The sequence below is a fragment of the Toxorhynchites rutilus genome, chromosome 2, assembly GCF_029784135.1.
Source record: "Toxorhynchites rutilus septentrionalis strain SRP chromosome 2, ASM2978413v1, whole genome shotgun sequence".
NCBI lineage: Eukaryota > Metazoa > Arthropoda > Insecta > Diptera > Culicidae > Toxorhynchites > Toxorhynchites rutilus.
This window is the reverse complement of record NC_073745.1, coordinates 121,511,911-121,523,831: the sequence shown is the minus strand read 5'-3', so window position 1 is coordinate 121,523,831 and position 11,921 is coordinate 121,511,911. Positions and strand designations below refer to the sequence as shown.

The 11,921-nt window shown below is 35.9% G+C and overlaps 1 protein-coding gene across 1 annotated transcript in view; it reads left to right on the top strand.

The window, feature by feature from the left end:
* Positions 1-11,921, top strand: part of LOC129764298 (protein aubergine-like) — a 28,033-nt gene continuing 16,112 nt past the window's right edge. The window contains exon 1 of the mRNA XM_055763248.1: positions 1-93. The gene's annotated coding sequence lies outside the window, so the exon portion shown is untranslated. The remainder of the gene's footprint in view (positions 94-11,921) is intronic.

The following is an 11,921-nucleotide window of genomic DNA, read 5'->3' as shown; positions in this document are numbered from 1 at the left end:
TGTCGACAGTGACAGCTTGGACATCATTTCGCTAAGCGTTTCGGAGTTGAGTTCTAAATAATAGGAATACGGGTTCGGAGAACCAAATCGGAGGTAACATATCTTTATATTATTGTTCATTAGATCATGTTTAAGTGTTTGCCCACGGAGAAGGACATTGGTTCATGTGCGCACATGTTGCTACATGGAGTTTATTTTGATAGGCGGTATGTGCGAGAGCTTTTATGTGGTCGGATAATTTCATCAAGATTACATCAGTGAATTAAAACTATAGAAAAATATTAATATGTTACACATTCAAAACCAAAACAGAAATTCGCTAAAAGATCAGGTAGCTCACAATCCATCAGTAAATTTAATTACGTGGTTAGCGAGAAGTTATTTCGGATACACACCAAATGTATTTTTGTATTTGTAGCAAGTTTGAGTTGACCGCCAATTTGTTCATTCTTCAATTTCTTCTATTAGTGTGTACTTTGTGTTTATCTCATGGTTTACAGTACTGTAGAACCCCGATTAACCGCGGAAAAGTCCGGCAACGTAACCTCAGATAGCGAAAATCGCGGATAACGCAATAAAAAGGCTAAAAATACAGTGCCAACGCGAAAAAACGATATTTCAGCATGTTTTATCAATACAGAAATAATTAATCCATCCATATCCATCTGCATGGTCGTGTATACCAGAGGACAGGAAATGCGAAGGCCATGACCAAAACAAAAAATCAAGAGCTTAGGTACCACTCACTGACAAAGGGCCTGGCCGGGTAAGGGAGTAAAAAGTGCCCCCAAACCAAATCACTAGCTGTATGGCAAATATTGTAAAGGATATTAAATAAGAAATTTTGGCGGTTTATTTGAACCCCTATGTGGTTTGACGTAGGATCTATAGTGAAAAACGTACTTTTTCGTTTATTTCACGCCACCCTCAAAAGATCCGAGATAAAAATTTGAAAAAAATACTGAATGTGCATCTTACTACGGTGTATCAAGAAAAATTATCAAAACAAAATTTCATCAACCATTTTAGTACCAAAAAAAATATTGAAATTTTGAAATTTTTTTTTTTGAGATTTTGAGACTCAGTACTACTCTAATTCATATTTAAATGTGTTTCTACGGCTTTCTAGATATGTGTGATTTTTTTCAGATTTTTTTTCAGTGTTGCGTGGTATAAAAAAAATTTTTTTTTTAATATTTTCAAAGAGTGGTTAGGTAAGGGAGTAAAAAGTGCCCCTAAACCAAATCACTAACTGTATGGCAAATATTGTAAAGGATATTAAATAAGAAATTTTGGCGGTTTATTTGAACCCCTATGTGGTTTGACGTAGGATCTATAGTGAAAATCGTACTTTTTCGTTTATTTCACGCCATCCTCAATAGATCCGAGATAAAAATTTGAAAAAAATACTGAATGTACATCTTACCACGGTGTATCAAGTAAAATTATCAAAAAAAATTTCATCAAAAATTTTAGTACTAAAAAAAATATTTAAATTCTGAAAATTTTTTTTTGGGATTTAGAGATTCAGTACTACTCTAATTAATATTTAAACGTGCTCTTACGGCTTTTCTAGATTGATGAATATCTTCAAACTGTTTTTTTTTTCAAATGTCTAATAATAAAAATAAAATTTAAAAAAATACACAGTACAAAAAAATGTAGAATAGAATAGATTTTCTGGCATTTCGAAATTTTGAAAAAAAAAATATAACTTTGAAACCCACTCCTGCTCAAATTTTTATCTAAATGCGTTCGTTTGTGCCTTATTTCTACATGTGGCGTAATTTTTCCTGAATTTTTAAGAGCATTGTGTGACACAAAAATAATTTTCTTCATCGTCTGCATTATTATTTTTATTTTTTTGTAAACTATTATTTTATTGTATCCGTGGTTTTCGATTGAACGATTAAAATAAAAAAAAACAAATCGGATTTGTGGTCTCAAAGTTATATTTTTTTTCAAAATTTTGAAATGCCAGAAAATCTATAACATTTTTTTGTACTGTGTATAATTTTTTTAAAATTATTTCATTTTTATTATTAGATATTTGAAAAAAAAACAGCTTGAAGATATTTATCAATCTAGAAAATCCGTAAGAGCACATTTAAATATGAATTAGAGTAGTACTGAATCTCTAAATCCCAAAAAAAAAATTTCAAAATTTAAATATTTTTTTTTAGTACTAAAATTTTGTTGAAATATTTTTATGATAATTTTTCTTTCACCGTGGTAAGATGCAAATTCAGTATTTTTTTCAAATTTTTATCTTGGATCTATTGAGGATGGCGTGAAATAAACGAAAAAGTACGTTTTTCACTATAGATCCTACGTCAAACCACCGCCAAATAAACCGCCAAAATTTCTTATTTAATATCCTTTACAATATTTGCCATACAGCTAGTGATTTGGTTTGGGGGCACTTTTTACTCCCTTACCCGGCCAGGCCCTTTCGGAGAGCTCTATAGAATTACTATAGAACTCGCTTCAGCGGATCATCAGCTCTCTGATAACCGGGGTTCTAAGGTATTCATTTTGATAGTTGGTGATTTGGACTGTTGATGTGGAATTTATCAAATAGTTCCGATTCCTTTCAACTTGTCTTACGAATTATAATCAATACGTATTGATTTGAATTAAATAAATGAATAGTTTGAATCTCCAATGTTATCTCTTTTTTTGAAAAACAAGCTGACCCGGCGAACTTCGTCCCGCCTAAAACTGATTTTTGATATAAATACTTTCAAATATTCACGTTTTCTTACTAAGCGAATGTTCGTGGGCCCAATCGTAGAACTTTCCATCAATTGATTACCCTCCGACCCTTTACAATTTTCTTTTACTATAAATTTTCTAGTACTTCTACCCAAATTCGTCATTATAATATAAAATTATTTTCAGACACAATTTTCGTTCAAGATTCTTCAATCACTGGCAAATGACATGGTTTTCCTTTGCATGGAATATATGTTCGATACAAAGAATATTCACCCCTATTCTGCATTACGCCGGATTTGTATTTCGTTCGAAACAACTCGAACGGAATATAGAATGGAATTCTTTTATCAAGTCATTCGAAATATTACGAATCGATCGAAATACAGAATAGGGGTGATTATAAAAAAAAGACGGCTCAAATCGGACCATCGCTCCCTCGAGTTTTGCGATTACCCACATTTGGACTTCCATTTTTATTTATATAGATATATGTATATCGTTTCATTCCCGCAATACAACCAACAGAAGTAAACATGAGCACATTTTGATTGCTGCAGTGAATAATAGCCATTACATCAAAACGAATGTGAAATATATTCAAGAAACATTTATTACTTCTGTGATAATAAACGTGCCAGCTGAATAATTAAATTACTCATTTGCGACGTAAATCGCAAAAAAAATCACTCGCACATAAAGCAATCAATCATAAAGTTGACATTCAAGTAATGAGGAGTTATAAAATGATAGGTTATATTTTAGCCGACCATCTTTTATTGTCCCTCTTATTCATCAGTCTGTACCATATTTTGAGTATAAAAAATTGGAACAATGAAGAGTTTTTGTGATTACGTTTTGTTATGCTAAATTGCTTGAAGATGGCTACACACGATTCCTTTCTCTTTGACTTTCTATAAAGAGGATTGTTTGTTTTATATATGCTTTCAAGTTATCTGACCGCTGGTGCACACGACCTTGCAGATGGACAGTTTAGTGTTTTTTGTGTTGATAAAACCTAGTTTTCATGCTGGAATATTTTATATCGCATTACTTAGATTTTCGTTATTCGCGATGACCTAGCCAGTCTATTTCGAGGATAATCGGGGTTCTACTGTACTTAGTTGAGATTTCTATGCCGGATAACACGTCTTGAATGTATTCTGAAGTGGCAAGCTTTAGAATACTCGTGACCACAGTGCAAGTCAGAAAAAAAATCTTTGACGAAAAATCCCCCGACCAGAACGGGAATCAAACCCGAACCCCCGGCATGATAATGTGGGACGCTAACCACTCGGCCACGAGAGCACACCACTCTACTTTCTTTAGCAAGAAAAAAATCTCGTTGTAATACGCGATTTGTTTGAAACTTGTGCCTCAAGTTATGGTTTCCTTTTACCAGAGATCGGTTAGTGATCTTTCGAACATTTATAGGGCCTGCTGAGACAATGTTGCCGAAATTGCTGTCAATGTTTATTACATTATCAGTTTTGTTCAGCATAATGTGCGCTACACATAGAACGTCCCGTCACCGTTCCGTCAACTATTCTCTTGGACTTATTTCGCCGACGGCGAACTTGCATGGGACAAAAATTTATGTAACGTGCAGGGTTGCCATAATAAAATCTGTGTTTTTGGTCTCAAAAAATATTTTTATCTTAGTTTTTTCTCAGAATTAGGTAAGGAAATAAAAAGTCCCAAATCAAAACACCGGCTATATGGTAAATATTATACAGGTCGGGCTCGAATATATACAGACTCTATTATATATGATTCGATTATATACAATTTTGGACTCGATTATATATAGTTTGATTTTTTTTATATATTTCAAATATGACATGTTTCAAGAAAAAATGTAATATTTAAGTACTATTTTTTGAGTTTTTCACTGCCAAGATGTTATTTAAATTCGCTAATTTAGATGTTTCACTACTATAATCTATACTAAATTTTCTCACGTTTCTAATGGAGGCGTCTCACGTGGAGTACTTTTTGAAGTAGAGTCATTTTAATGCATTAAGTTCCCGGATTATTAAAGAAGTTCAATAACTCTATCATTGTTGACATTCGACCATATGTGAAGAAGGATTTTTTTTCATCAAATATGATTGTCTATCATCTTCTGAGAGATTCTGAATATTTGTTTTGTTTTCATGTGAGAAAGATGTTCATATTTTATATTCATAAACGAAAAATATATGCATAAAAAAAACAAATTATAAAAATACTTCTCTTGACTCGATTATATACAGGGTTCGATTATATATAGAGAAAAGAAATCGGATACTATATGTTGTGGACAACGTGGTTGTCACTTGTTGTTGTTTGCATTGTTATTGTTATGGAAAGAGTCAATTGTTTATCGTCCATCACTAAATGTATCCGTCTAGTATGGGGCTGTCCACATACCACGTGGACAACTTTAGGGGGGTAAGGGTTACGAAAATGTCCACGATTGTCCACGGTGAGGGGGGTAGGGGTATAGCCAATGTCCACGTGGATACGTAAAATAAATATTTGAGATAAAAAGTTTGAGCTGTCTAATTTTTTTTTTAAATACTTGTTAGTGTGAACACAATGGTAGAATTCGTGGTTTTTGAAGATGCATAAAATGAAATTGCTACGGAAGTAAATAATCTAGCAATTTGATGTCAGAGAACTAATCATAAAGCAGTTTGTGAAGATTTATCATGTTGATCAAGAGCTTCTTGATAAGTTACCAAATATCCTAAGTATAGCTCAGACTTCAGGCTGTCATTTCTTTGTGTTTTTTTTAACCTCAAACTTACTCTAATCGGTCCAAACAACCTTTTTCCAAATGTCAGTATGACTGGAGCTCCTGCTCGTAGACCGTCATCATTCTCCTTGAACCGTTTTGCTCAAGTTTTGGTGTCAGAGGATTTTCTTCATTTAATAATAAATCATGCAAAATGCATACTCCAGTTGCAAATCATGACTATGTACCAAAATTGTATAAAAATTTCAAAATAATGATAATCTTTATATAGATACACAGTTGCATGTTAACCCTTTGTGGTCGTATTCAATTTGGACATGGGTGCCATACTGGTCGGAATTATTTTTACTTGAAAGAGCAGTGAAGATTAATTTTTGAGAAGATTAATTTGTATGATAATGAAAGATAAACGAGATTTTTTCAATTCGTTGTGAACTTTAGATGTGTATCTACTGAATAATGTGTTTTGTAATGCTGTTTTTATAAAAAAAAATATTCTAAAACTCTCGTTCGTGTGCCATCTTTCGACACAGTCCCTCAAAATAAGGTCCTGGTTTTTGACTACAGTTCTGCACGGTAAAGAAGGTTTGGTGGCTGAGAACAGACATAGGAACGCGAAGATTTAATTTTTCACTTGCATTACTTTTTCAAAAAATGTACACTTTCGCAAGGAGTTGAAATTTGAGCAGTTTAAAAAAATTAATACACTACGTGTCATTTCTTTACAAAATCAACAACAAATTTCGCACGAATTATAACAAGCTTATCCAAGCTAATCCAAACAACGTACGGCATGTGGAAATTTGAATATCACTCCACGCAGAGGTAGCTGCTCTTAAGCTCAATGAAACTCGCATACTGTCTATTCTTTGGCAGTTCTATTCTTCGTGCGATCAATCAACATAAGTTATCGATTGGGATGAGAACTGGTAAAAAAAGCAGGGTAGTCCAGAATCGAAGCCCCACTTTAATGAAATGATGCTTTATTCTGTTGGAGTAACACGGTGGTTTCGATGCAAAAACGGCAGCAAATGATTTAAGAGTACTTCCTTGAACTCCTATTGGCATTCCTTGTTTTAAAGAGGTTTTAAACTTTTCAGTTCATTCGCCTCTAAATCCTTGAACTCCTAATTTCTTATTCGCGTGAGTGAAAAAACAGTCCTTTCTGAGAAATAAAATCTAACATCAAATAAATATGAAATGGAATAGGGGTGCAATCGAGGTGTTTACTTGGTAATTTTTAATAAAAAAAAAATATTCAGGAATGTCCACGTGGACAACAGGGGGAGGGAGTCTGGTCAATGTCCACGCTTGTCCACGGATGGAGAGGGGGGAGTCTAAAATAGTGCTTTTTGTGTCCACGTGGTATGTGGACAGCCCCTATGTAGCAAATAAAGTTTCGTTTTTATTTATTGTACCGTGCGCGTTTCAATAACCCTGTCGTGATATTGTCCCAGTGCAAGTCCAGGGTCCCGCGGTACAAAACTTTATATAATCGAGTCCGTCTTGTATAAATTTTTTAATTGGTACTCTATACAATATTTTTCATAGTGCTGGTGATTTGGTTTTGGGACACCTTTTTACTTTCTTACCCAGCCCTTTTAAGTTCCATTTTGAAGCATTATCTCAGCTTTAGTATCATTGACTGGCATAATTATTATGAATTTGACGATTTTGATGGTATCCACGTAGAAATACGCATTCACTGTGATTTAGTATGAAAAAGATAAAAAGTATTATTTACTATTGTAAAGCTAGCCGACGACACAGACTTTTGCATCTTTTCGCCTGATTAGAGATGAGAAAGCAGTTCTTCACGCTGCATATGAATGCCAAAATGACTCTCATTCAGACTGATTCGAATGTTATACGAATAAAATTAGTGAGATGGGAAAAAATATTAATGAGGTCAAGCCATAACTAATATTGGATCGTTATTTTGAAAAATCTGTGAATCTGTAATCTGTAACTACAGATTCTTGGTTGTGAAAAATCTGTATAAATACAGATTATTCTTTAGATACGGTAACCCTGGTAACATGACGTGACGTATACGTGATGTGGATGTTGTATTTGAATCGTACTTAAATGGGAAGGAGTTGACCAGTGAGGAGCAAATTGTTCTTAACAGTTTTGTTGATTCAAGTGAAATATCGGATTGTTCAAAAAATATTTGTAAATACAACTAACAAAAAATTCAAACTTCTACATAATGTACTCACGGTATATGCTCTTGAACTAGCTTTCATGGCAAAGTATAGCAAAAAAACAAAATTTGTTGCAAAATATGTAACACTGTATTTGTATTTTGAGAGACCAGCTTACGCGCATCTGATTCGCGCATGGGTAGACAAGCACAGAAACGCACAAGAAAAATGTGTAGCAGAATGGGAATGCGTACAGTCGATGAACGAGCTACGAACTTCCAAAGTCGAGCGTCGAATATTCGCGTTGGAAGGTAATCCGTTCGTTGTGGATTACCTTCCAACGCGAGTGGCACGAGTCAAAGACTTTTGTCATTCGCTCGATTTGACACTCGATGGCATTCTATACACCGTTATACAATTCGGCTGAATCTATCTTCGACAGATTGGTTTGTTTACAAGTTGTAGATGAAGGAACTATGGAATAGTTTCGTAAAATTCAAAATATGCGACAAAATACTGCATGTTGATTTCAAGCAGTTTTGATTTGCAGCCCGTTATTAACATAATTGCTACGGTAGTAATATTAATACTCGCATCGTCATCCAATTCACAAACGTTTTTGGTGGTAAACAAAAATAATAAACATTCGATCCAAATACTCGCCGATTGTTTGGACCGAAAGCATTGAATCGAACATTCACTTCACCGTGTAGCAGCACATTTGTCGATTCATTGAGTCAAATGTTTGAGTCCAACATTAGAGTCAAACGTTGGACGAATCGTGTAGCGCCCGCATAATGTGCGATTCACATAGCACGTTACGGAGAAGAACATCTACGTTCCGTCAATGTCTCCACCAATTCACACATGCAGTCAATGCTTCCACCAGCACCGTCAGGTCAAATGCCAAACGAATGATTCAATTAATTTTATTCATGGTGTCGCCACCTACAACAATTTTGAATTGCAATGCACTCTTTCAAATCAGCATGCCTAAAATCAGTTTCGAATTTTGGAAAATTCAATGGGAATCATTGAATTCAATTATTTAAATGTTTAAACCCCGTAGTCCGACCCTTATTCAACAATAATAATAAATAGAATAATTCTCTCAACTAGTCGCGAATGATTTTCACTCCGAAATTTGGAGCTAAGCGATATGTTGGCATAAAAAGTACAGTAAGTTACTTATAATGCGATATGCTGAGGCACCACTCAGTGTCGTATTGGAGTCGATTTTGATCAGTAATCGGCCATTCGCGACTGTTAGCGACTTTCAATGTGGGGCCATAATTTGGGCCCCGAATTCAATATTTACAAAAATGTCCAATTAGAGGTAAAAATGTCTAATTAAACGTGTTGCATCACAGATCGGTTAAATTAGCTCAATGTCGATTTAAATGTAAATTACTGTACAACCAAATCAAAACAAAAGCCGAGACACAAAGCCCAGACAAAAACCGTCCGTCTCCGTCAATTATTCTTTTCTACAAATCCTGCCGGTCGTTTTCGTTGAACGTATGCTGACGGGTCGTTACGTTGCTGGTGTATGTGAATGTTTTCATGGGAATTGCATGGTAGAATCATTGACGTATCGTGACGTGACGGGACGTGAACGTGACGTGTATGTTGTATGTGAATCGCACTTAACTCGTGAAAAGGTTCACCAGACTAGGGATCCCGATAATAGTTCGATTAATCGAATACTTCCAACAGAAATCGATTATTAATCGAACGAATACTGCACAACCAATAATCGAAGCGAACGAATAATTTACGTCGATTAATCGATCCAAACCCAGAGCGAAATGAACGTACGGTCGCTGCAGTTTTATCCTGAAGATAAATCATTATCTTTGACGTTCCCCTAAGTTCGTAAACAAAGCCCAATGCCGTTATCGCGAATTGAGCTTCGTTCACGACTTTAGGGGAGCGTGAAAGATAATAATTGATTTCCAGGCGGACTGAACACTTTTCTGATTCCAGACGGCTTCCTTCCCACCTAGCTGGTGGAGTCTAAATTAATACATGGCTGAATAAAGTATAAGATTAGTATGATTCCTTGCTGTGGTGGCTGAGAGCAGCCAAACGACCAGAACAGTAAAAAAGGTATGGTGGCTGAGAGCAAACCGCAAAGAGTTGAAGAAATGTAAATTACAATACTTATACCAAGCCATTCTATATGTTACTAGCTGACCCGGCAAACTTCGTCTCGCCCAAAATTTATGGTTCGTTATCACATCCACGGTTTCTTACTAAGAGCACATTCATGGGTCCAGCAGCCCCCGTGCCCTTAGAGAGGGGGTTGGTGTGTCGAACCATCATAGAAAAGTTTCGTGCCCCCTAAAACTTCCACATGCCAAATATGGCTCAATTTGCTTGATTAGTTTTCGAGTTATCGAGAAATTTGTGTTTCATTTGTATGGGAGCCCCCCTTACGAGAGGGGGAGGAGTGTCGAACTACCATAGAAACGTTTATCGATCCCTAAAACCTCTATATGCTAAGTTTGATTAGTTCCCGAGTTGTTCAGCAACCTCCCCCCTCTTTAGAGAGGGGAAAGGAGTGTCAAACCACCATAAAAGATTTAATGAACCCCTAAATCTTTCATGTGCTTAATGTGGTTTCGTTTGCTTGATAAATTCTCGAAAAATGCAGAAATTTGTGTTTCATTTGTATGGGGGGGAGAATGTTGGATTGCTAAGATGGCCGCCTTTTTGTAGCCAGCATAGAAAATCATGAGCATCGAAATTATAACCTAAAATTAAAAAAATATAGAAGGTTGTGTCCAAGATACTACCGCATTGTTGACGTAGAAGTACGCTGTTATTTTTTATAAGTCGCTTGTTTATACATTCGGATAGTATTCTATAATGCTGTGAAACTTTAGAAACAACTGCTTAGTAGAATAATCTCTGAAATGGTTTTTTCATTGTAGAATCAGTTGACGATAATCGATTGATGATTCATTCTTGCCCTCGCAAAACAATACACTAGCTGATCGTATGTCGCAATTTATTTCTTTATTACATTGGTGGCTTGAAACCACTAGGAATATAAACACTTCTAGCATTTTGCGCTATTCTCAAAAGAAACGCTTCTGTTAATCTTACTGGCCTCGAAAAGAGTTGCATAACTTTCTCATGCTCGAGAGAAGCGCAGCTGTCACCCTTAGTGGAGGAAGTTTTGCTACTGGCAAGCGAAACCTAATCATATACAAAATTCCAGAACATTTACTTACTTGGTGACTAAACAAGCGAAATAAACACTTTTTGTTAATAACAACCACGAAAACAGTATCAATGCTTCATTATGATCAATATTAGCACAAATGCAATCCTAGTTGAAGGCAGTTTTACGACTGGCACGCGAACCCAAATAACTTATAAAATTCCAGTAAGACATTCAAGATGCTTGGTATTTCCCAAATAATTCTTTGGCGCACAACCTTAACGTCATCCCCTCCTTTTCCTGAAGAAAATATGTCACCCTTCTAAACTCGAGTCGACCGCGAGTAATCGGTTTCCTATATTATTAACATTAGAATTAAGGAAAAATGTATATATACTAGTAACAATACAGTAAGGAGTTCGGCTCCTTTAAACTTATGTAACTGAGCCTGTAAAAATAAACGATTTAAAAAAAAACCTTAACGTCTGCTTCGCCATAACGTCAGTTTAATGCATTGATGCATTCTCAAAGGCACCAAAGAAGCCCTTATGATGACGGAAAACAAGCAATGTTAACTGCTTGGAAAAAGACTGAATTATGTCACACAGCTTGTACTGTGCTGTAACACCCATCGATGCGAATTCGCTGATGAGTTTGTCAAGAGCAAAAGCCTTCACCACCAGCAGGGGGAGCTTGATTTTGGTTGCTGCCTGGGTACCGGCGTTTACATTTTCGAGCGACGCGCCGAAATCGCCTACTTCGCTGTTGTTCGATGAGGTGTTACACTCGCGAAGGCTCGGTTCAGTGCGAGCGCTTTTCACTGCACCAACATCGCGTGCATCATTAGATGATGCTTGCCTCGAAATTTTATTGCCCCTGGCAATGCGTTCGTTTTTTACAAGGCTCGAGGCTGCCTTCCTCTTCTTCTTGCTCATCACACACTACGCGAATTTATGACGCGGAAAGAAAAACACACGATACGAATAACGCGAAAAATGAACAGAAAAACCAAACGACGATATCCAAGTTGGATTACTACTGGTGGGGTCCAATCTTAGATCGAAGCGCAGCGAAAGCAAAGTGAACTGGATTGCTCAACAGTCCGATGCCGAATGAAAGTTTGCCTCAGTGAGATCCACTGTTTATACTT